We start from the raw sequence: 25,399 nt of genomic DNA, 5'->3' as shown, positions 1-25,399 counted from the left end.
CCCCTTTTCTCTGGCCAGGGTGTGGTCTCCGCGGTGTCTTCCCTTCGGGAGTGACACCCCCCCGACCTTTATGGCCCCCAGTCGGTTAACAAATTACACTCTTTTTGGGGAGAAAAAAGAGGAAAAGTAGCCATGGCTGGGCTAGCCTGTCCCTATTTTTTGGGCAGTCGACTTGTTCCCGAAGGACCATTCGATGCTCATAAGAGCATTGGGGAGGTTATGTGACGGCCTGGTGCGCTGGCTACGAGGCACACAGTGGTCTGCCCGTCTCACACCGCAAGTCCACGTAACACAGTTCAGCTAGTTGTGGCGTTTGTATAGGGACCCCTAGTGTCACTACATCGACACAACATCAAGTAAGTGACAGATAGGGAACATCCTGGTTACTTTCAGAACCTCTGTTCCATGATGGAGGGAACGAGATGATGTGTTACTTTTGCCACAACAATGAACTACCCGCTGAAATGGCCGGGACCTTGTCTCGGCTCCTCAGCACAAAACCTGAATGAGTGGTTGCATACCAGCTCCTTTTATACCCGTATGTCCGGGGGAGTGGCATGCAAATTCCACTCGCCAATTCCCATTGGCCTTTTTTCAAAAAGCAGAGGTGTTTGGGGCTCCCAAGAGTGACCCCTAGTGTCACTACATCGACACAATGTCTCGTTCCCTCCATCAGGGAACGGAGGTTACGAAAGTAACCAGGACGTTTTGTTATCTCAATTGTCAGTACTTGAAGGTTACACTGCCACTTTACTTCTTTTACCTGTTGTATTTGCACTGCATTGGTACTGTGAACTATTCAGTGCAATAGGTTTTCATTTGACCTTTTTTATTTTACTTGTTTACTTATTTACTGCCTTTTTTATCTCAATTGTCAGTACTTGAAGGTTACACTGCCACTTCTTTTACCTGTTGTATTTGCACTACAATGTTACTGTGAACTGTACACATATTTACTTCAGCATATTATGTTACACAAATAAAGAGATTCAGAATCGAAATACTTTTCCATCATTTATTATGGTAACACATGGTATGCAACATATGAATAACGCTGTTAATGCAGCTGTAACGGGTAAAGATGGGCAAGGAGGAGGCGGGAACCAGCAGAACAGTCAACGTAAACTTTAATGACAGAAATGAACTTAAAACAACATGAAACACATAGACATACACACACACAGCGGCTGTGTATGTCTTACTCTCTCTCTCGAACTGGCATCCGCGGCTCCCCTTTATTTCTCTCCCGCTGATTAGTTGACTCAGCGCCGACCATGCACCCTCACACCCGGCCATGCCCTCCTCCTCATCACACTCCTCACCCGCCCGATTCAGGCCAGGGCACCATCCGGACTGGGCTACTCCTCCCCCATATCCAGAGGGGAGACGCTGACTTTCCGGCCATTCTGCCAGCCGATGGTCCACCCCGCCTCCTGGAAACCTGGGGAGAGATGAGAGGACGGAGAGGGGAGAGGGAAAGGGTGAGCAGGAGAGACACAGAGAGGGAGAGATAGGAGAGAGAGGAAAACTTGCTCGCCGGTCCCCCAGACATGCCGTCGCCTGGTCCTCAGCCACTCCTCCACCCTCTGACAGACAACAGCTGCTCCTCCCCTGGCGGAAGGAACAGGTTCTTCCCCTTCCTGGCAGACGGCAGCGGTTCCTCCGACTCCTGGCGGCTGGCAGCGACTCCTCTGTCCCCTGGTGGAAGGCTGCAGCTCATCCCCTTCCTGGTGGACGGCAGCGGCGATGACTCCATGACAGCACATCCCTCCTCCTTCCCGGGTATCGGCACCACTGTAACAGGTAAAGATGGGCAAGGAGGAGGCAGGAACTGGCAGAACAGTAAACATAAACTTAATTACAGAAATGAACTTAAAATAACATAAAACACATAGACGCACACACACACACACACACACACAGCGGCCGCATCTCTCTCTCTCTCTCTCTCTAGAACTGCCATCCCCGGCTCCCTTTTATCTCTATCTCCCACTGATTAGTTGACTCAGCGCTGGCCGTGCACCCTCATGGCCCGGCCACTCCCTCCTCCTCGTCACAGCAGCAAATGCAGTTCATATTCAGTTCACATGGATTATGTCATGGTTTAAGGTTTCATAACAACACTGGGGCATATATTAGTCAAGGTACAGCACACAGTCACAGTCTTGTCAAGGAATATCATGTCCTCGCCTTCACATGGGAGCACCATGCTCACTGGTATGGTCTCACTTACTATGGTGTATGTAGAGCCGAGGAGGGCGGGACCGGGCTGGAATGAGACACACCCGGTCCCCAGTTAGCCTGATGGGGCACGCGAGGGATAAAGGTGGCCGGGGACGACAGTTCGAGAGAGAGAGAATTGCAGGCAGCTGTACTGTGTGTTTTTGGTTGTGTGTTTTGTTTAAATTGTTTATTAAATTATTATTTATATTATTAAGCCGGTTCTCGCCTCCTCCTTTCCACCGAACCCCCTTACAGTGTACTTGGTGCGTACACATCCAATCACCCTCTCCACATGGACCCTGAGGTGAGCTATCTGCCATGTCTCCTCCACATTTTTTGCTTCCAGCTGGCAGCGTCCTCTTATGAATGCAGGGATTTTCACTTCTGCACACATTAGTCCGACACTGTCCCTGATGTCAAATCCACGATCTGCCAACACAAGACTCCAGGCAATAGTTTATGAAGAAGGCCACTGTTCTCAGTCACATGTTTGTCACTGACACAACCTCCCCACCCTTTGGAAATGAAAGAGATAGCTCCCTGTGATGTAATGCCAATGAGATACTTTAGGGTGTGCTTGTGTTTGTAGTGGGAAAATGTCTGTACTCTAGATTTCAGATTTGATGCGCTCTCAATGTAAATTTCAAAGCAGTCCACAATAACCGCAATACTATTGCCAAACGCATCCACAAACTGATGTGGAATGCTGTCTTGCAAGCAATGTCTCTCTGGCCAGTGCACAAAAGGGCTGAAGTGTGTAAACATTGCACCTATGGTGTCTCTGAACATGGTGGACACAGTCTTTCGATCTATGCAGAAGAGGTATGCAATGTGCTGGATTGGCAGATTCACCCTCAGGCGCATCAGAGCAAGTCTTTTTCTTTGCACACACAGCTTCAATTATAACAGTCCAAACAAACTTATATTTATTAACAAACAGCTTTTCAGCACAGGACTTCAGGGTGTGTGTGTGGTGTCGACTCTCTCTGTCTCTCTGGCGTTCCGTCGGCCTTTTTAAAGCCTGTCTCCGCCATCACTGAAATGAGACACAGGGGTTAGCATCAATAATCACCAGGTGATGGCTCTTACCACTTCCTCTCTCCACACTGACAGACACACGACCACGTCCCGCTCCACATTGACCTTCACGTCAAATGCTCATCCATCTTCTTTTGGGAGAGCTCTTCCTTCTATATCTTGTTCTCCTCCAACAAGTGGTTAATTTCAGCATGCCTGTGGCTACAAAAACTGCATTCCTGCTGTTCTCCAATTTTGTCCTTTGATGCAGCTTCATCCATCTGTGATCTCTGTGCAGCTACATCTGGTGGTGCAGCTTCATCCATCTGTGAAGCTACATCTGGTGGTGCAGCTTCATTCATCTCTGATCTCTGGCCAGCTAGATCCGGTGGTGTTGCAGGTGCAGTGTTGTTCACTGTGAGAGCTTGCTGTCTCTTTGTTCTCCGGTTAAACCTCCCAGAGTGCATTGCTTTGACTTCTGTGTGCCCGAGGTGTAATGACGGTACCCAGTCAGGATGACACTCTAGCATTTCATAGGCTGGTTTTCCTGAAAAAAAAAACAGACAGAATTTCTTTGATTAGTTATGTAGCTATGCAGCCAGCTAGTTGTACAAAGTTAGCTGTGTAGCAACAACCCTACGTTATGTTTGCATTGCTAGCGGTAACCACATAACAGTTAAATGTGTTTTGATTATAACTTATCTGTGTGAAAATGCAGTGAGCACATGAACATGTGTCAGGAAATGTTGCTGAAGGTGATGTTTGATCGTCTTACAGCTGCTACCCATGCCATGCGACGTCTCTTTGTTAACTCGGCGACCTGAGTTCCATTGTTTTGCTTCCAAGCTGGAAAGCTGAAAAATCGCACTCCATTTGCGATACGTTTTCCACGCCGGTCATGAGAACGGTTATGGCAGTTGATAATACAGCAAGTGTTCACCATTCCACTATGTTTTTAAGTTGGATAATATACTGTAAACCACCTCAACGTCTACCTCCACTACTACTCGATCTCTACCGTAGCTTTCGTGCCCTAAAATCCAACAATGCCTTGCATTACTCACTTCGGCTGACGTCACGATCCCATTCTCTATTGAGACCTTTGAAGCAGAAGGCCTGGAACCCCATCTACCACCAGCTATTTGCATTGATGATTGTTCCCCAAAAGAAGAATAGACTGAGAATTTAGCATATTTTCCTGATGTAGTGACTATTGTGATATCGATGTGAGTAATAATCCGACATGAAGCGATTAATGCTTGGAGAAGCAAGGCATGTAGTCTGATGTATGTTTCACTCGCATGTGCGAGAGTAAAAACAACGGAAGTATTCGAACAATAGAAACAGGTGTGTAGGCATATAAAGCAGAGGCTGTATTGTGATTGGATGAGATGCCTGATTGAATGAAAGCGTAAGGATCCAGAGTCTTCCTGTTAGAACTAATGCTGCAGTGATGTCACTGGTGTCAGACGTCCATTAAACAAGCTTGTATCCATGCTCACTGTTGCTGGTTTGATGGATTTTATTTGATTGCACTGCTAATTGAGATGTCACATGCTGCAGTGGGTGTATTTGCACTGGTTGGCGTTTCTGTTAGCCATTATTTATGACAGTCATTAGAACGTTAAGCCGTCGTCCATTCACATTTCCTGTGCATTCACTGAAGTGCCTATGCTTAATCTCTGTCATTATTAATTTTAAAATGTGTATGTTCACATAAAACAATGAATGGTATTGTCAGTGAGACAACAAAAGGGCCACAAACACTATTGGGTTAATGCTTTTGTTTTCTGGAAACTCAGTCGCTTATATGATTTGCTTTTAACTCACAGTGGAGATCAGTGTCAGTTACCACAAAGTAGTTTTGAATTGGAGGTTCCAGTTATGACTTAAAATGTGGGAATATTCTACAAAACCTGATCTGAAGGTCAATTCATCCCATATACTGTTGCAATCAAAAGTATTCAGCCCCCCGACCAGCAATACATTCTGGTGATGTGAATTAAAACAAAGCAACTAAAACCTCAGTAAACAGTCAAAGTAAGTTTTTAATACACATTTGAGTGATTTTGAGAACAAAGAGTTCAGTTTACCCAAATTTTAAAATAAAAAATAACTAATTCTCTCCACAAATGTCATGTCAAAAATATTCAACCCCCAAAGTCTTTCATTTGTGGAGCATCCTTTATCCTTAATAACAGCAAATAAATGTTTCAGGTAAGTGTTCTCAGGCTTCAGACACCTCTCTATTAGAATTTTTACACATTTCTCATGAGCAAAAGCTTCCAGCTCATTGACATTCTTTGGTTTCTGTGCTGCCACTTTGATTTCCTTGAAATCCCAACAAAGGTTTGCAATGGGATTTTAATGATGGACTGAAAGGGCCATTTAAGGACATTCCACGACCTATCCCTGAACCAGATTTTGGACAACTTGGATGTATCCTTGGTGTTATTGTCTTGCTGGAAAGTTCAGTGATCACGAGCTTCAATTTACACACTGAAGGCATCACATTTTTCATGCCAAAATGGCCTGATACCTGAAAGAATCCATGGTGTCAGTTACATAGTCAGGATAGCCATTAACACCTCCATAACAGGACTGACCCACCTCCATGCTTGACTGTGGGGATGGTGTTGTTCTTGTCATCACCTTGTCATCTTACTCCAGACGTACTGTTGACCCATGGGTCTAAAACTCATTTTCATTTTAGTGTCATACATCTATAAAACCTTCTTCCAGGACTCCACAGGTCTTTCCTAATTACTTCTTGAATATTCAAGTCAACATTTCCCTTGGTGAAGTTTTGCTTTCTTCCACACCCCAAGAAGGTTGCTGTTGTACCATATTAAAAAAATGTATGAATGGTGCTGCCAACTTTGTCTATTAGAAATTGAAGTGCCTTGGAAATGTACTTTTAGCCATGACCTTTCTTGTGTAATGAAATAATCTCCTCTATTAGCTTTTGAGACAGCTTATTTTTAATTGCATTTTTTGCATAGAAATACAATTTTACTTACAACGCTAAACTTACATTTTAAAAATTAAATATGTGCCATTGCAGATTGATGACTTAATTTGTTTTAAAATAATTACTTGTGTAGTCTTACATATTTAAGCAACAGCTACATGCAATAGCGGTTGAATAATTATGACATGGCTGTATTTAAAAAAAAAATTCCTGCTATTTTCAAATATTAGGTTATATATTCACACTATGACTTTGAATGTGTCACTCAACTGATATAGATGTAAAGTTTAAAAATTCTGGGTCATCAGAAAAGCTTACCTTTGTAAATCCTTACTGTCTTGGGGGGGTTGAATAATTTAGATTACAACTGTATACTATTTATTTATCTAAACAATCTTAATGCAAATTAGCACATTAATTTATAAATCATTTATATTAAATGACATCTGGTGTGTGTGTGTGTGTGTGTGTGTGTGTGTGTGTGTAGGGGCTTTCTGGATAAAGGTGTGGTGTATTTGTGTGTGCGTGTGTGTCACGTTTATGTTTTTTGTTCATGTTTTGTGTTCATGTCTTTTATCTTTTATTTGTTTGTTGTATGTTTTGGATTCACATTTGTTGGATAGCACTTTATAAATAAAATGCACTTGGGTTCTTCGCATCATCATCGTCATCTTCGTCTGCCTGTCATTGGATGCCAGCCATCGTTACAGTGTGTGTGTGTGTATACTGGTGTTTTCAGAAGTGTGTGTTGTGATGGGGTGTTGTGTAGTTGGGCTGTGACTGCAGTGGTGTGAGTGATGAATAATCACAAACCACAGAACTGTTTCAGCACTCATCCTGTGTGTGTGTGTGTGTTTAGCAGATCATTTGTCTCTCGTCTGTGCATGCTCTCATTCCCCTCATACCTTCACGTCTCATCTAGTCTTTTCTTGCCTGTTTGGCTGCGATGCATGAACGTGCCGAGAGAGTTTAAACATCTCTTCCTCTACTCTTCTTTAACTTCTTCTGAGTCCTTCCCCATCCTCCACAATGTTTCTTTCATTCTCTTTCTTTCTTTTTTTCATGTAGTGGGAGGAGAGGTCATAACTTTACCTCTACACACATTTACACGTGAGCTGCGGGCACATTACACTTGACTTTGTGCTCAATTCACTTCCATTCATAGGCATCCACTCTCGGGAGACCACAAATGCAAGCTCATGCAAAGTGTTTTTGATTTACTATAAAGAAGCAGCTCAAAAGAGTCATTTTATTTGGGAACTGCGCTACACTGGTCATGCTGTATGTTTTTGATTCACTAAAATGAACTGGCTTATAAGAGTCTTTTGTCCGGAAATGGGACTACACTGGTAGCGCTGTATGTTTCTCGCTGTAGATTCAAAAGAACTGAGTTATTCATCATTCGGGAATCAGACTAGAGTGGATGCACTCTTAATTCAGTATGGCGTTCTGTCTACATCGATGGAAAACTGCATATTTGGGAACCATTAACAAAACCAAAAGTCATGAAAATCATACGGTTCTGGTATTTGTGAAACATGGAATCGGTTCTGAACTGGTTCTTGTTTACCAAACCTACTGACGGTGAAACAAGTATTCGTAGGAGGTCTACTACACCTGGAATTCTCTATCTGTTAGAATTTCCATTCATCTGAAAGTTAGTTGCCTGGTAGCTGGTATGCTGCCTTAGAAATATGTTGTATTTACAAATCTACCAGGAGGGGCTAAACTGACCATGCTAACCAGCCAAAACTTTGGATCAACGAAACAGAGCAATATGGCTAGGACTTTATACCAACAAATTGCTGCAGCTCGTCAATGCTCTATTGTACTGTAAGTTATAGCAGATCATCTGTGCTCTTCTGTTTCTCTTTTTCCTTCCTTTCATCCATTTATCTTTCCATCCTTTGCTCCATTTGCAGTCCTATTCAGGCCTGTCCAGGTCTAATACCCACCAAGCAACCACCCAGGACACCATAGCAACATCCTAGCAACAACCCAAAGCACCCTTTAGCAACCAAATAGCAACACCCTAACAACCAGAAAGACAAGCTATTCTGTTGTTATTGTTGGTGCCATATTTTATTTTGTGGTCTACTATATTGTTGTAATGTAACGTTTAACTGAAATAAGATTAAAGTAATATACACTATGATAAGCTCTCTCTCTATAGTTACCAAATAGTTACTAAACTATTGTTTTATAGACAGACAGACAGACAGACATATCAATCTTTCTGATAAAGCTGATTGACCAAAGATGTCTTGTAAAGAACACCAGCATCCATAAATGCTGCTTGTTTCAGCAGGTTGCATAATCAATGTGTTGACGTTGTGACCCAAACCCATGTTCTGTGATGTGTTCAGTTGGATCAGAACAGCTCCCTTGTTCAAATCAATCACTCTGAGCTCAATACACTCTCATTCACTGCTGTAAATCCAATTGTTTTAATTTCACATCGATCAATTATTTGCTCAAGCCGAACATACTGTGACTTACCAGCCATGAACAGAGAGAAATACAAAGAGAGAAAGAAAGAGATTGATACTGTATTGAGGCTTTAGCAATATTGTGTGCAAAACAATCAGGCCAATAAGTACGTTGAGATCAAAGAAACAGAGCAATATGGCAATAACAATTACATACTTCACCTAAAAACATAGTTTTTCACAAAGATGTCCATGCAGGAGAATTTGAGGCATTATCTCAACAATGTTGTTTTACTTTCAGGTTTTTTCAGAGCATGATGAATAGTTTGGGGTGAAAATCTTAGGACAAATTTCAAAGGCAATAGGCTTTGCCATGTAATTTTGTTCTTGGAGTGAATAGGACTTTATACCAACAAATTGCTGCAGCTCGTCGATGCTCTATTGTACTGTAAGCTACAGCAGATCATCTGTGCTCAAAGGATATTCACCTCCACTCCCTTGTTTTTTCTCTTCTCTTTCTCTGTCCTTCCTTTCATCCACTTATCTTTCCATCCTTTACTCCATTTGCGGTCCTATTCAGGCCTGTCCAGGTCTAATCACTTTCATCATGGCTTCTATTAGAGTGACTGAATACAGAGTAATTAAAGTGCAGAACAGAGAAAGAAAGAGAGAGAGAGAGAGAGAGAGAGAAAGAGAGAGGGGGAGAAAGAGAGAGAGAGAGCGAGAGAGAGAGAGAGAGAGAGAGCAGGATGCAGAGCCAGCCATCCATGACACAGACAGAACAAAATGGTTGAAGAAGACAGTTTATAGGTCAGAGCTGAAATGTACAGTGTGTTGGCTCTTGCATGAAAATGAGAGAGATTGATTTAAAGTCAACATGAATCAACATTGACTCTGTTCACTTTCTTAATATATGTTTCTAGTCTGTTTGTTAACAATTCATCAGTGCACGGTAATGGAAAGAAAAAAATGTCTGAAATGTCTAAATGATCATTCCTTTTAGGGTTTGAACAAACTCCTAACCCTAAGCATTAAACATTGATGTGTACCTCATCCAGCACCCTTTGGTCAAGATGATCAAGGGGCTTGTTGAGAGAGGTATGCTATTACTTTTTTAAGAGATCAGACTTACAATTTTCATCAGGTGAACAATAAAATGAGATGAAAAATACCAAAGACTTACACTGATGGAGGAACTAGAGCCATATCTAGAGACCAGAATATCATAACACACTTTCCCACCTACAGTCCTGGTACTTCTCCCTTAGAAACTTTCTAGATGAGAACTCTTCCGAGGAATGGGACACACGAGGAGACCTTTCTCCTCTTGCATTCGCACTCACAAAAGTAACCCCTGTAGTGATGTCATATATAGTGTGGACCGTTTTGTTCTGATGCTGTTTGCATGCTTGATTCCATAGCAACAACACAACAAAATCAACAACACCGATGGATGATGCCAGGATCGGAGCTACACTTTTGTTAGGGCTGTTTTACACAAACTGTGGCTGGATCGGAAAATGTAGGCAGCTGCCTTCTGGCTAATCAGTTAATGGTTTAAACAACAGCATTTTTGAATGAACAGAACTCTTAAAGAAACTAGTCTCTGAACAGTTTAAATAGCACCTTATTTTCATCCTACTTCCTTATAAGCCTCAAAGGCAGCATTTTCCAGCTTTCAGACGCAGCCTGTTTCTTCAAGTGAGCTGTGCGACACGTTGAAAATGCACTATAGACCTATTTATCAACATGATCATTTGAATTAAAGGCTTTTATGACTTCACATATAATACTGTACTGAACTACTCACTCATTGACTTTAAAAAGACGTCTTGATGCAAGTTAACCATGCAGTAACAGGCATGCTACACTTTCCTCATGTAAATTAGATTTCATGACGGTTAAGTTTGTAATAGATTTCATTTACCCACTCTCGAAAAGCATCTTATCATTTATGTCATTTTCCTAGAAAAAAACAAAACAATGTAGTAATCCAGAAATCACTTTTATTTTTTGTTAGTCACACAGTCCAAACACTACAGATTCGATGAAAACTCAAAGCTTCTCCCGATGAAGTCACACATTAGCTCTGTTCCCCCTCGCACACACATATGTGAAACAGGCGAAACTCTTTGTATACTTTGTTGGTTTTATGTTATTTCTGTTATGGGAACTGTAAAATTAGGGCAATCCTCTGAGTAACACGCTAGCAGCTACAAGTTTGTTTACAAATGGCAGCTGCCAACTACTTGGGTTTCTCAGTGCTTTGTGCGTCATGTATTTTTGACCAATCACAGGTTGTAGCACCTCCCACAGTCCCTCTACACCCCCAAAGTACCTACCCCGGAGTAGGAGCTAAAAATGTCCCTTAAAACGAGGAACTATAGTTCCTCAGGTGCAAAATGACAAAAAGTACTAGTCCCGGGGTAAAGTACCCAAAACAGGCTTTAGTCCCTGCAGTGGGAAAGGGCCTATAGAGACTTGAGCATGGACTCTGCTGACTTGGACCTGTGAAAACCCACCAAGTAACCACCCAGGAAACAATAGCAACATGCTAGCAACAACCCAGAGCACCCTTGCAACCAACTAGCAACACCCTAACAACCAGAAAGACTAGTTATTCTGCTGTTGTTTTGTTATGTTGCTGCCATATTTTATTTTGTGGTCTACTGTATTGTTGTAATGTAATGTTTAACTGAAATAAGATTAAAGTAATCTACACTATGATAAACTCTCTCTCTATAGTTACCAAATAGTTACTAAACTATTTTTAATAGACAGACAGGCAGACAGGCAGACAGACAGACAGACAGACAGACAGATAGATAGATAGAGCTGACTGACCAAAGATGTCTTGTAAAGAACACCAGCATCCATAAATGCTGCTTGTTTCAGTAGGATGCATAATCAATGTGCTGACGTTGTGATCGACCAAACCCATGTTCTGTGATGTGTTCAGTTGGATCAGAACAGCTCCAGAGTTCAAATCAATCACTCTGAGCTCAATACACTCTCATTCACTGCTATAAATCCAATTGTTTTAATTTCACATCGATCAATTGTTTGCTCAAGCTGAACATGCTGTGACTTACCAGCCATGAACAGAGAGAAATACACAGAGAGAAAGAAAGAGACAGATACTATAGACAGACAGACAGACAGACAGACAGACAGATAGTGTATTGAGGCTTTGGCAATATTGTGTGCAAAACAATCAGGCCTATAAGTACTTTGAAACTGAAATGGAAGAGAAAAGAGAAAGAGAGGTGAATGGAGAGAGAAGTCTGTGTGTTCTCTTGTTTTAACAGCAGAACAAGGGAGAAATGTTCTGCTGTGAAGACGACACTCAAACATCTAACGCCCTGCAGTCTTCTCTTCTCTTCTCCCCCTCTCTCCATCCTCCCTTTCCTCTCCTCCTATTCCCCGGCACAATGAATGCTTTCTCAGCACTATGTGTCTCCTCTGCTGAAGCTCTACAATAGCTGCTTATTTGGGAAGCACTTTGAAAGGAGCTGGAGCCTTGACAGGGTGCCATTAAACTGGGCTGTAAGATTACACACCCACCCACCAGCACCACTGCAAAGACTCACATCATCCACAGTAGTGTCAGAAATTAACTTTTCCATAAAGGGGCAGAAATTGCCCCCTGGATTTGCAGGGGCATTTTTTACTTTTATGAATTAAAAAAAAAAAAAAACGTTTAAACATAAACTATGTCATCCTTTTATTCAAATACTTCAATTTAATTAATTAGGTAACAAATTCTCAATCTGATTAATCAGATTGAAAATATATTACCTCTTACCCATAAAACATCAACATCAGATCATATTTTATGTCATGTGTAAAACTAGTCTTAGAATACAATATTAAGAACTATATCAGATGTGATAAATAAAAGCAGAAAACTTTATTACAAGGGCATTTTCTGCCCCCCTTAAAGAGCCCATATTATGCTAATTTATAGGTTCATAATTTTATTTTGGGGGTCTACTAGAATAGGTTTACATGCTTTAATTTTTCTCATACTGTAAATTTTTTTTCCCCGTTCTTCATACTCTGGCTGAAACGCTCTGATTTACCTCCTGTCTCTTTAAAGCCCCCCTTTCCGAAAAGCCCAATGTGCTCTGATTGGTCAGCTGGCCTAGTCTGTTGTGATTGGTCAACCGCGTAGAGCGTGTGTCGGAAATATAATGTCCCTTACCCTAACTGAGTTTTAGCTCCCGAAGCTTTGTGAACAGCTCTGTAAACATTAAGGTAACTATAGTAACAGTGGTGTCAGTTTTACCGAGTCCGATAATGAAAGTTTGGAAGAACAAGCTAATCGACCCAAACAACCTTCGCAAGCACGACTTGAGCAGGATGTTTCACAGTGGTAAGTTTTAATTTTGTAGCTTTCTTACAAGTACACTGTTGATTATTGTGAACCTAACAAAGCTTCAAGTAAAAGACATGTAGTGCATCTAAGTTAGTCATCTTTTGCTGGAATGGGTGTAGCCGAACTTTTTCGCCCGAGATATGAACGGAGAACAGAGGCTTACTACCTCATTACCGGGTGTATTAGAGAGTTAGTGAGCAAGTTAACCGTGGACTACTGTGGATAGCAGCCATAACATTACAGCTTGTAATTATATCATTATATAAGACTCTTGAGATCGACCATTTTGTTACACAGTTTTAGGTAAAAGCCGGCCCACAGCTGAACAGTAAGCCCTTATCAAAACAATAACATACATTGCAGGTTAACCGAGCACTACCGTGGATTGCAGACGTAAAATGACCATTTGTAAAAATAAATCCATCTCCACACTTGATCACTATTCATGATAGTAAGAACGACAAACAATCTGCATAATTTTACACAATTGTAGGTAAAAGTGGGCCGGCAGCTGATTAGCAAAACTATTTCAACACAATAACATTAGCTAGCAGGTTAGCAGAGGCCTACAGCTGTGCACTGGGTGTACACCGTAGCTACAACACAAAACTCAGCTTCTGAACTCTCGTTAGTAGATAAATCCACAATTAGTCAAACATACTTACAGGTTGTCTGTGGGAGAGAATAACTTCCTTTTGCATGGACAAAGAGCTATGTTACACACTAAAGGAAAGGTAAATCCCAAAAAGCATAATAGGGCCTCTTTAATTTCTGATCCTGGTCCACAGAAACATTTCATTAGAGCAGGGTTAGGCAAAATATAGTGTTTTCAAATTATGATTTTGAATTGAATTGTTGACTTATTAGGTCTACTTATTCCCTGATATGTAGAATACATTTTATACACTAATTTGACTAATAAACTACAGTGGCAAGAAAAAGTATGTGCACCCTTTGGAATTATTTGCATTTATGTATAAATTTGTTTTAAAATATGGTTTGATCATCATCTAAGTTACAATAATGAACAAACGCAATCTGTTTTTACTAATAACACACAACTTATTGTATTGTCCTTGAACATATTGAATACATCATTCAAACATTCACAGTGTAGGTTGGAAAAGGTATGTGTACCCCAATGACGTCAACAAAAGCTAATTAGAGTCAGGAGTTGGCAAACCTGGGATCCAATTAATAAAATGAGATTGGAAGTGTGGGTTGGAGCTACTTTGACTTATAAAAAGCAATCAAATATTTTGATGTGCTATTCACAATAAGCATCTGCTGACGTGAACCATGCCTCGCAAAAAATAGATCTCAGAAGACCCACGATCAAGAATTGTTGCTTTGCATTAAGATGGAGTGGGTTACAATGTTATCTCGAAGAGCTTAGATATTCATCTGTCCACAGTTAGACAAATTGTTTATAAATGGAGACGATTTAGTACTGTGGCTACCAGTGTTGGGGGTAACGTGTTACAAGTAACTAATTACTTTTTTCGAGTAACAAGTAAAGTAATGCAAAGATGTTTTATTTGAGACCATAATATCGGAGTTACTTTTTAAATAAATTAACATGTTGCTATTGTACACATCTATGTCCCCTGTATTGTGAGAAATCTGGAGTAATAGTGTGCAAGCTTGGGGGAGAAAATGTAGTGCATGATGGGCACTGTAGTTCTATAGAGTGTGAGGCCAGAGTATATATAGCAGAGACCGGTCACTTCTATTGAAATAAATGGGAGAAATTAGAATGCCCAACCAAGAATCTCTAGCACCCAACAATCAATGGATGTAGAAAGGAAGTCCTGCCTTACAGGTAAAAGAGCCAATCACCTTTTAGATACAGACATCGCTTGTCAATCAACTCACTAACGCGCATGCGCATTATCGATATGAGCCAGGAAAATTGCGTGTTTTAGGGTAATATGAGGTCAATATTCGGTTGAGTGAAACGCAATTAATTAATGTGTTAATACACACTGCATTACAAAATCAGTAAACGCATTTCGGCAGAGGGATTATAAGACTAGTCCTCCACTGGCCATGACATTTTACACAGGGTGAAATACTCACTCAATTCATTGGCTTATACAGCCGAACTGCTCCGTTTTACAGCTCCTCATAACTGGGAGAATGGGATGAGAAAAGCTGACTCTGGATCAGTGGCTCCGAGCAACGTTCTACATTGATTGTGTACGCAGATGTGACGAGGAGGAGGGTATGGCCAGGCCGTGAGGATGCACGCCCAGTGTTGAATTGTCCTAAAAATGTCTTAGTTTCTAAAAATATTCAACATATTTTTTTTTATAATAAACAAGTAATTTGATTCACGAAACAACCCATTTTTATGACATTTTGGTAGCATTAAAAACAATACCATTCAAGTTCTATCAACATGCACATTTGAAGTTGTATGCGATTAACCAGTGGCGTCTGTACACACCGTGGATCAACTCAAAACAAGCGTGCACTGAGATGACTTAAGTGAAAAATATAGTTTTATTATCAGACACAATCCTTGAACATGTGAGGCTGGTATTCCCCACTGAATTGTATCCTGACTTTTGAAAAACATCTTAAGTTGACTCTTGACATTGTCGATGGGCACAGCACATGGTGACATATATGATGCAGGTTCAAGTATTGGACTTTGCTGCTTTAGGTAAGACAGTGGTTATTCTTCATTATTCATATTGGCTGCCATGTTGATGGAAAAACAAATCATGCATATTCATGTTATTGATAAATATGATACTATACTTTCTATGATACTATGTTGTTTCCATAAAAATTTACTTTTTAATTAATTAAATTACTTTTTTAAGGAGTAATGCAATATTATAACGAGTTACTTTTAAAAGTAACGTTACCCAACACTGGTGGCTTTTCCTTTTCTGCATATCGCTGCCCCCTTCGGCATATCGCGATGCCATTTTGTGGCCCGTTCTGCATAATGCAGCGGCTCATTTCAGCTTAGTCCCAGTTCTCCCAATGGCCAGTCCGCCCCTGATTGGCCCCAAAGTGCGTCGGCCCACTGGGAAAATGCCCGGTATGCCAGATTACCAATCCAGCCCTGGTCATGAATGAGAATGCAACATACGTGATGTAAGTATCTTTTTTCGCCAGCACAGCACACTCCTAGGTGACGTGGCTAAATGATAGCTAGTAAAATGGATACTTTGCTGTTTTACCAGACGCACTTGTCAGTCATCCACTATTTTAGTTTTGTTTCTCTTGCGTACTATGTCCTGCTCCTGCGACATGATGAAGGGGGAGTTTGCAAATTATGCAGTTATGTCATATCTAGCACACCCATCTCAGTAATCGGTAAGCCATTTATTCAATATGTACATGATAAATATAACATACAAAACATGTATTTGAATTAAGGGAATTGTTTTACAAAGCTAACTGTGTTAAATATACATATTTTCAAAATACCTTGTGTAAATGTTATCTAAGTGTTAGAGAGGGAGTACACAAAAGGATGTTGAATGTTTGGAGGGGTACACCACTGTAAAAATTTTGGGAACCACTGTCCTACAGGATATGTCAGGGTGGCTGTGTACCAGCTGAAACTCAGTAGAAGTTGGGTGATCTAGCAGCACAATGACCCTAAACAGCTAAGTAAATCCACTACAGGATGGCTTCCAAAAAAGAAAATCTACCTTTCTGAGCGACCCAGTCAGAGCTCAGACCTTAACCCAATAGAGATGATATGGAATAACCTCAAGAGAGCCGTTCACACGAGACATCCTAAGAATATTGCTATGCTGAAGCAGTTCTCTAAGGAAGAATTGTCCAAAATGTCTTCTGAATGTAGTGTAGGTCTAATCCGCAGCTTCCGGAAATGCTTGGTTGAGGTTATTGCTGCCAAAGGAAGATCGACCAGTTATTAAATCCAAAGGTTCACTATCTTTTTACACAGCACTGTGAATGTTTAAAGGGATGTGTTCAATAAACACATGAAATATTATAACTGATTGTGTGTTAGCTTAAGCACATTGTGTTTGTCTATACCTGTGACTTTGATGAAGATGAGATCACATTTTATGACCAATTAATGCAGAAAACCAGCTAATTCCAAAGGGTTCACATATTTTTCTTGCCACTGTAAATTCAATACATGTCATTTGGCTCCATTTTGAATAATTTTGAATAAATTCTGGGATCACTTTTCCATCAGGGTCCATAAAATTAAAATATAATTAAATAAATTCCAATTCAAATATCAGTTACAACTATAAGGATATGAATAATACAAAATCAAAAACGTGACCCTAAAAAAGCCATTGAAAATTCCAGAGAGAACGCATGACTCAAAAATGCTAATTCTTATTGGGGTTTAAGGGCTACAACCTGAACAGCTCTATTCTGATGGTGCACAACCCTGCATGGCCAGCGTCACATTTGACACTTAGTGCACTTTTAGTATAGATGCACACATGGTTAATAGCCAGAGTGTAAGTGTACAGATCTGACCGGAGAGAGAGAGGGAGATTGTGTGCTTGGATCAGCTGTGAAAAATAAAAGAGAGCAGCAAATGAGTTTTAAATTATATCTTTTACACTGCATGAAGATGTGCTGTCAATATGAGACAGAAAAGGGTTTCAAGGGCTCCACTTTGTTTGGGTTCACCTCTGATTAATGGTTTATTTCCTTAAAATATTTCTAGAAATAAGTGGGACCCATTACGTTAGGGTTTAATGCTTGCTGCAGCCCTGGCTTTGTTACTTCTATGAAAATAAGTTTTAGTGATCATAACCTAGAAATGTTCACTGGGGTCCACACACACGCACACACACACACACACTTTGACTTTTTGCTTGACACTGTGATTGCCTTGTATTTAAGACTCTCTGCGGCACTTTTCTATTACAACATGCTTCTCCAATATCGTTCACAGCTGAATGTGACTTTTTTTCAATATTGTGAAAGGTGTTTGTTTTTATTCCATCAGCACAAATGCTCTGCCAGCGGTTACAAAGACCATTCGATAATGCTTGAGGGGAGGGGAGAGAATATTCTCACCCTACGCCCTGCTTTTCAGCAGAGTTTAAAGAATATTTAGAGGTCTTTCAGGTTAAATTTGCATTTAAATTTGGCATTCAGATATAAAAAAATTAACTGGAAGAAACAGCATTATTGACATTTAAGTGCTAGAAACGTCTACCAAAGTCCGTGAGAATAGGGTGTTCCTGCTAACTTGTTTGCCTTTAGATGTACAGCTCTCGTGATAACCACAGTGCTGTGTTTTTGAAAAGCAGTTGCGAAAATGCAGGGAACTGGACGTTTACTAGCAGTTAATTGGCTGTAATCTCCTCATTCCCAGCTTGTTAACCTTAATGCTGATCTCTATGCATCTTCTGCTGGTTGCCAGATCCTCTGTTTGCAGAGAATTTGATCACTCTTCCAAATTAAAATCAGCAATAAACTGGAGCAGCTGATTGCCTGAGTGTCTCGGAGAGTTATTTAAGTGGTTGCTGAAGGAAACAGATTTGACACATCCTTGCTTGCATTATTTCTGCTCTTATAAACACTTATTCCTCGTCCACTTAAAAACAAATGTCCTATTTTTAATACTCACTCATATCTATTTGAAATAGACCCTAATTTAAAAGAATAGTTCATCCAAAAACAAAAGTTCTGCCATCATTTAGTTATTCTCATGTCGTTTTAAATCCGCATGCTGTGATTTTTTTAAAATGGAGATCTTAGATTAATCTTTATGCAACCCTTTTCATACAACGCCAGTTCACAATGACTTCGACCATGATACCAGAAGTATTATCAACCATGACTTTTAATTTCTCTTGACCCATTATTTTAACAGACTAAAATTTTTACTAGGGCTGTCAATTTAAAGTTGCTGTAAGCGATTTCATGGAAAGGTATGCAAAAACTGAAAGATATTATAAGTGTCATGAGATATCTCACCGGTCTCTGTGACAGCACTAGACTCTGTAAACAGCAAACAAAAATAAGTCCGAGGGCCGCAGTCCCTGACGCTTTCCGCCAGTCAATAATTTTTCACGTTCTCATAGCATTGTTGTTGCAGCGAATTATTAAGTCTTAATGCCATTTTTATGCCATGTTGTTCATAACAGTTGTCAGTTGAGGGCGCTATTTTGCTGCTGTTATTTTTGACAATTGTTTCTGCCTCAATGAATCTCATTTGGTATCTTTGGAGTGCAGGGTTTTGGAAAGAGGTAGCGTGGCTAATCCAACGGGTCAGCTTGTGGAAATTCCAGAAAGGCTAAATACAGTACCTTTAATTTAGTGTAGTAGTTAAAATTCATGCAATTAATAATACTCCCTGACCCGTATGTAAATAAATAAAATAAAAGCATTAATAAAATTGCATATTTTTCTACGATCCGAGCTATTAAAAGCTTGAAGTAACTTTGTGTTTTTATGAGCTGCATCAGTATTTCATATTGTCATTTACCGAATTTTAAAAACATTGACAGATAATTCCAAACGTCTGTCATTTGACAAATAAAGAAACTTAAACCAAGCACATCAATTTTTCCTAATCATCCTTCTGTCTATGCCACTACATTCTCTATCTCTCGTTTAGGTGCCCAGCCACTGTTTCCTTGGACGGCTGACAAAACTCTTAGTATATAATGTATAATTACCTAAAAATATACATCAAATGTTTTATTTCCTAATAATATTTCTAGAAATAAGTGGGACCCATTACCCTAGGGGCTAGGTTATAATGCTTGCTGCAGTACTGGCTTTGTTACTTCTATGAAAATAAGTTTGAATTATTGAAATAAATATATTCGCTATATCAAGGTTTCAAATATACTTACACAAATGGAATGACATACATTTATAAAATGATCATGGAAATGAAAAAAGCAAATTTTCTGCTGTGCTAGATAATGATTGTACTGTATATAGTACAAACTCTGATTGGGAGAGAAATGCCAGTGGTGAATTAAATTAAATAACACTTTTAATATTATTTAAAAGAACAATAAATGTAATAAAGTTTCATAAAAATGAATGGAAAAGTGCAAAGACGTAAAATGTATTACATTTAGAAAGTTTAACATTACTCAAAATATCAGGGGGTACTTCAAGTAAACCGTTAAAACCAAAGGGTTGCAGCTGACAAAAAAGTTTGGGAACCCCTGGTCTAATCAATGCTTTTCACCATTGATAGTTGTACACACACACACACACACACACACACACACAGCTGCAAAACATTGGCGTGCAATTACATTCGTGCAATTACAGCTCTATTGCAAAGTAGGGCATTATCAATTGATAGCCCTAATTTTTAAACGAAATTATTTTGAAAAATGATGCATTTATATTATATAAATAAATAAACTGAATATATTAAATACATTGTTTTTATTTTTTAGATAATAAATGAACGGCACTCACTGAATTAAACATGCAACATAATGATGTCATATGACAACAGTCAAGCATACTACTGTTTGGAATGTTTGTCGTTGCATACAACATAAATTTTCACATACATTTTAATTTAAATATCAGGCAGTATGCAGTGTACACCGTACAGTAAGCAGTACGCCAGTATTCCATTCTGAATATATGTAGGCTCTGCCTCAGGAAACTGTCACAGCTCTTCTGTTGGATTTTGATAATTGCAGATGTAAAATTGCTACCTCATTTCTCCCCTGTTTCTAATTATTGAGCTCTTCACCGTTGACAGTTGCACACACACACATTGAGCTGCAGAACATTGGCATGCAATTACACTCCTGCAATTACGGCTCTATTGTAAAGTAGGGCATTATGGGGGATTTGCTCTCTATTGCAATTAAAATAACAAATCTGCTCTAGTCTGTTCCACACACACACACACACACACACACACACACATACACACACACACACACACACACACACATGTTGGTGCGACTATCCTTATGAGGACTCTCCATAGACATAATGATTTTTATACTGTATGAACTATAGATTCTATCCCCTAACCCTAACCCTACCCCTAAACCTAACCCTCACAAAAAACTTTCTGCATTTTTACATTTTCAAAAATACATTGTTTAGTATGTTTTTAAACGATTTGAATTATGGGGACACTAGAAATGTCCTCATAACCCACATTTATAGCATAATACCATTGTAATTACCAGTTTGTAACCTAAAACCACCCAAACCCGCCCACACACATACACACACGCACATAAAACGAATTTACATACTGTGTAACACATTCGGAGCAGAAATTCTACAAAGTTTTGACACCTGAAATTTAATCTTGGCTTGCTTACAAAAGTGCCCTTGTGCATATGACTACAATTTTTTCAGCACTAACTCAGATTTATAAAGGTGAAGTCATTTCTGTGCTGCTAGTGTCACTAAACAGAATTGCAACAATAAGGATTGTTTTCATACAGCTTTCCTCAATTTTCAATTAGTCAGACAAGTCCTGCCCCAAACTTACACCATTGATTGAGCCAATGTTGCTGTGTCCGGCTGGACAGGCCGCTCAAACAAACAGAGCAATGTTTTGACAGCTCCACAGAGCCACAGTGTTTACACTTTCTGAGAAATCAACATGCGCATGGTTTGGTGGCCATGGTGGCCAGATGGAAGGAAGGAGGTATTTTAAAGGTGCACTCAGTAATTTTTTTCCTCATTAAAAAGTTGAACTCCTAAAGACATGAATTGTAATTTTGCAATATATGTAGGAAATCATGACCACTCACATTAAAATGAAGACTCCAGTCATATCAGTAACCTTATAAAAGCTGTTTTATTCTACATGGAGAGGGTCCACACATGGGGGCTGCCATGTTAGAATCACATGACCAGCCAAATACTACTCGCTTAACCTCAGTAACCATCCTGTTATTTGACACTTTCACTCATTGATTAAAGTAATCATGCCTGAATGTGAATATCAAATTTCTACAATGACATCTGAAACTGAAAACTATTGATTATAAATTATGCTGCATCCAGGTGTCAGTGTAAGTCAAAGATGACACAAAGACAAAAGTTACTGAGTGCACCTTTAAGGAGGAAGTATTTTAATATTGAAAAACATTACACACTTCACCTCTCTTTAAGCTTAAACACCCAACTGTCTGATTCACATTTTTACATATTGCATAAACCGAGTCTTAAATGTATAGATTTTGTCAAATTCCAAAGCCAATAATGGCCAAGTATATCATTATCCAACAATACAATCAAAACTGCTAAAAGGATATTATTTAGATTAAAACTGCTGCACCTACTGAAAATGATCTGATAGAAAATCTCTCTCTCTTTCTCTCTATCTCTCTCGCTCTCTTTCTCTCTCTCTCTCTCTCTCACACACACACACACACACACACACACACACACACACACACACACACACACACACAACATTTCCCTCCCAGCGTGCTGCTGTGTTAGATGACCTAGCGTCTCTACGAGCGTGACGAAGAAAGTAGTGACCCAGTACAAATGGCCACTGCAGGGGAGTAGTTACACATACACGCAGACACACACTCTCTCTAAGGAGCACTTTGCCATCTGGATACATGCAGAATTGTTCGAGTTTACATGAGGTGTTGTTCGACAATCACTCCTATGAAGCTCAAATGCGGGTAAAACAGTCATGTTCTGACTGATGAAAGCAACTAATTAACTAAAAAACAAACAAACAACAACATCTAACCTGCTTAAATTCAATCTGTACCACCACACTTACTGCTTAACATGAAGGTTTTGGATTCAAAACAACTTTAGCACCATGGATAGCATCTGTGAGTTGATTATCACAGAAAAAGATTTGTTTACAGTATATTACCTTATAATGGAAGTCAATGGGGCAAGTGTACCAGAGGGTTAAAAGCAGAAATGTACAGCTCGTGTTTTTGTTAAAGCACATGCAGACATTACATGGAGCAAACTCCACTCAACAAAATTCTGCATAACTTTACAAAGACAAGGTAAGTTAGAGATTTTATCACACAGGTCTCATGTTAACATATAATGTTGAATATAAAGTCATTAATTTTACACAAATATGTGGTCTTGTTTCATGAATACAGCGTATAATTTTTTAGTTATCTAACCAGGAAAAGAAATGTTAAAACGTGCTCCATAGACGGGGAAGATAAACTAACATGTTATGGGAATTAAAGCCCTTTATTAACTTTTACTAATTATTAAATGTAATTTTTTGCCTGTTTAATAATTTTGCCTATGATGTGGCTTTGTTGCATGTTCATTTTCAAGTGTGAGAATATTGCTTTAAATACTCTTAATAACAAATTGTTTGCTTGTTTGTTTGTTCTGGTATTGATTTACTTGTTTTTAATGTATAACACTGTACATCAACAGACAAATAGATATTTTAGCATCCATAGCCAAACCAAATTGTATTGCTTTCAACAGTTCAATGGTTTACCGTTAGTTTACTGATATCAAAGACCGGTTTATATATTTCTCAATATGCAGTACGTTTGCTGATTCTTTATTATGGTTTCTCTAAATAATGCTTTATTTTACTTAACATATGCGTCATTTCCTCTCTTAACAATCAGTTAACAGGGAATCATTAATAGCCATTTGCTTTTTTTGTATGAGTGCTAATTGTTTTTCATTTAATTGATCAAAATACTGTAATAAATTCCACAAGAGTCATCCTGAAGCTTTGTGTGTGTCTGCCATTATCAGGTAATGACAATTACACTGAAGGGCTGTTAAATTAAACTCTCCACATTGACATGCATAACTCATCTTTAAAGAAAGTGGAAAACAGCAATTTAACTTAATGCAGTGAACGGTGTGGAATGTGGTTCAGGTTTCCAAACGTTTATAATCAAATGTAACAAGGTGGAATCAGATGTTTGTGTTATTTACCTGTTGTTGCTTCTGCATCTGTTGAACATTTTAAACTGTGAATTATTATCTCTGTGTGCGCAGTTACGACTTAAATACACACTAGTATTTATTTTTTTTCTCTCAGTGTTTGTTGTCCCAAAAGAAGTGTATTGTTTGTGTGTGTGATGCACATATCTGCATTGCAGTGCTTAGGGGCGATCAAGGCCGATGGGGGGCTTTAAGGTGTCACTGGTGTTATGGAAAGTTAATTATACCCCTGCTGCCCCTGGCTGCCTCCATTCTCTCTCTCTCTATCTCTCTCTCTCTATCCTGTCTTCCTTGATCAAGTTTTCCCTTTTCAGACGTGTCTCAGTTCTTTACACAGGGCTTCTGGTTAATTGTCATTAACAAATACTGAGTTATTTTGCTCTGTATTTATTTGCCCTGGAGTTCCACACACAGGTCTTTCACTCATGAAGGCAGTTTGATAAAGAAATTGTTAAATGTCACCTCAACTTGCATGACTTTGAGAGGATGTGAGATTCTTGTTTTTTTCTATTAGTGGCCATATCGACGTTATTTTATGGCAAACAAAACAGTTTGCTGCTTATGGTTGCCAGAAATTTTCAGCTCTTTTAATAGCACATAAAAGTGAAGTGGGTAATAGTTTTAAATTTCACAATACTTCATTCAATCCAAGCTTAATTTGCAAAGACAACTATAAGACATTCGTTCAGGTTGAGCATTTTATCATTTGATCAAACATCCTAATCTAATTATTATTCGTAGGTATTTGTACGTTACATTTAAAGGTACATTTTTATAAGTTTGGATAGATGCTGAAAAGTACAATATGAATGTATTAAAGCATCTAAAATGTAAATGTATTTAGGTATTTACAGCTTTAGAAACGTAAAAATATTTATGAATCCTTATTATAAATTTATTTAGTTACATTTTTACTTTTCTAAAGGTATTTTATACTCAAAAAATATTTAGACCTATTTATAAGAATTACGCATTTAAATTTTATAACAAATTTTCATCATTTTAAATTGTGCAATCTTTAGCTAAATTAAGTTAATAAAACTTAAAATACAGTATCTAAGTTTTTTTATTTTTTATTTTTTTTAAATTACTCAATTCAATTAGATGGAAATTGGTTATGAAATTGAAATGCATAAATCTGAATTTTTCTGTCTTTCTTTTCTTTTCTTTTGTGTGTGTGTGTGTGTGTGTGTGTGTATAGATCCACTAACCCTACTCCTAGCCCTAAACCTATCCACTTTTCCACATCATTTTTACTCATTTAAACATTATAAAGTTTAGCCTTGGTTAAAGTGATAGAACCCTTGGAAACAACTTGAATATGGCACAAGAAATCACACAGAACAGAACCATTATAATGTAAAATTGCATAAATGCGTCAACTGCATTAAATATATGTGAATTAACTACGAGTTAATTATGAATTAACTATTCGTAAACATTTGCACATCTCAAAGTTGTTCATACCTAAAATTATGTAAGATTTAGATGCAG

At 38.9% G+C, this 25,399-nt stretch overlaps 1 pseudogene; it reads right to left on the bottom strand.

Annotated features, from left to right (window-relative positions):
- Nucleotides 1–2,104: 2,104 nt before the first annotated feature.
- LOC127455836 (uncharacterized) lies at nt 2,105–4,183 on the bottom strand (annotated as a pseudogene).
- Nucleotides 4,184–25,399: the final 21,216 nt, after the last annotated feature.

This window comes from Myxocyprinus asiaticus, chromosome 18, assembly GCF_019703515.2.
Source record: "Myxocyprinus asiaticus isolate MX2 ecotype Aquarium Trade chromosome 18, UBuf_Myxa_2, whole genome shotgun sequence".
Lineage (NCBI taxonomy): Eukaryota > Metazoa > Chordata > Actinopteri > Cypriniformes > Catostomidae > Myxocyprinus > Myxocyprinus asiaticus.
The sequence above is the reverse complement of the archived record's forward strand: the minus strand, read 5'-3'. Positions and strand labels throughout refer to the sequence as shown.